The following is a 2,060-nucleotide window of genomic DNA, read 5'->3' as shown; positions in this document are numbered from 1 at the left end:
TGGTTCGAAGAGAACTGGTTTCAAGAGAAATTGCTCTGGATTGGAATGGCGGAGAACGAAGGAGAACGGGTTAACAAAGGACTCGTTAGCGACAAGAAAAGTAAAAGTCGCAGGTGGACTGAGGGGTGGGGGTAGATGAAGCCTGTGTTTGAATAGAGGATAAGGAGAACAGATTAACAGAGGTTACTGTTAACACTGTTACTGTTACTGTCACTGTTACTGTTAACAGAGAGTTACACAGTTACTAATGAAGCACTTAAGGCTGAAATTGAGTATCTCCAGAAGTGACTTGTCAGAGTTTTGAAAGAGGTAAATCACTGCAAAGAAGAAATAAAAATAATTCTTCTTTTGCATATATCATGCTAGTACTATCAGTTTGTCATTTTAGTTATAAAGGCATTTCAAATTGTTTAGGTGTCGAAGCAGCGTATAAAGATTAACATCATTTTTTATATAAACGTCATAGCTGAGCAACAAACATGATGCTATTTTCTATATATAACTCTTGGCTCCCCATGCAAAATTAATTATTAGAAAAAAGCATTCGACATGACTACTAAGAATCTTGTCATTACAGCTTCTGCCGCAAGTACTAAGGAAGAAAAAGAAAAAACGATTGATGTGGCCGAAGTATCCTCTAGCGATGTATTATACTCAGAATTTCTAGCTAATCAGGCGATAACCGTCAATCCAATTGCTGATGTAGCTTTGCCTACTGTTGTTATAGAGCCCCCCAAAGTCTCTGAAACATCTGTTGTTGCACCAGAGGCATTATTTCGAACAATACTGCCGTTACCAGATCTGACGTTACACCAGACAAAAGCTGTAAGAACTGAAGTTAAACCAGATCTAGAAGAAGAGATAGAATTCAAGATACCTGGTATCTTGCCACCTGAACTTAGTCACAAATGGACCAGAGGCCAAAAAAGGACATTGTTTTCTATCTGTTCTGGGCTCAATGCAACACAAAGTACTGACATTAAACGAGATATAGAAGAAGAGAAAGAACTCAATATCCAAGATAACTCTCCACCTGAAACTAGTGACAAAGATACCAGAGGCCGAAGAAGGTCAGGATTTCAGAGATGTAGTGAACGACCAGACTTTTATAAAGCCAAGGTAAGGCCATACTTGAACACAGAAAGCAAACAACGGATGAACAGAGGCAAGATTAGTGAAATTTCTAAAAATACTAAGGGCCGACAAACTTTAGGGTGTAGCAGAGGCACTGACATTAACATTGGTAGAAGTAAGTCATATTTTAATATCGGAGAAGGAGGACAAATGAACAAAAATAGTGTTAATGACAAAGAGATTAGAGGTAGAGGAGGGCCAGGGTTCAGAAGAAGGTCAGACTGTAAAAATAGCAGAAAAGGACTATATTTAAATAGAGGAAAAGCAGAACAGATGAACGAAGGCAAGTTAAAAGACAAACAGACTAGAGGTCGAGGAGGATCAGGGTTTAGTATCGGTAGTGAAAGGCTAGACATTAACAGTGACAGAGAAAGGCTGTATTTTAATTGTGGAAAAGGAGAATGGATGAATAGAAGTAGTGTTAACGACAAAGACACTAGAGTTCGAGGAGGGTTGAGGTTCAGCAGAGGCAGTAAAAAACCATGCTTTATAAGGAGAACGTATGAACGGAGGCAGGATTAGCGAAAAAGAAACTAGGGGACGAGACAGTTCAGTGTTTAGCAGAGGCATTGACATGCTAGATCTTAACATTTGTGGAGCAAGGCCATATTTTAATAGTAGAAACGTTAACTACAAAGGAACTAGAGGTCGAGGGAGGTCAGGGTTCAACAGAGGTAGAACAAGGATAGACTTTAAGAATGTCCAAGGAGTCCACTACTCCTAAACAGAGACATTATTCCTAACCAAGAGATTGCAAGCAATTCCACAGTTATTAAGGAAGCACTTTCTGCTATAATTAAACTTCTCCAGAAGCGACTTGAAATCACTTCAAAAGAACGTGATCACTGCAGAGACGAAATAAAAAAGGTAGTCTATAATGGTTGTATTTAAGAAACATTAAAGAATCTATGTCATGAATGTATCAA

Source organism: Artemia franciscana, unplaced genomic scaffold (genome assembly GCF_032884065.1).
Source record: "Artemia franciscana unplaced genomic scaffold, ASM3288406v1 Scaffold_1483, whole genome shotgun sequence".
In the NCBI taxonomy this organism is placed as follows: domain Eukaryota; kingdom Metazoa; phylum Arthropoda; class Branchiopoda; order Anostraca; family Artemiidae; genus Artemia; species Artemia franciscana.
Note: the sequence above shows the minus strand (reverse complement) of the source record.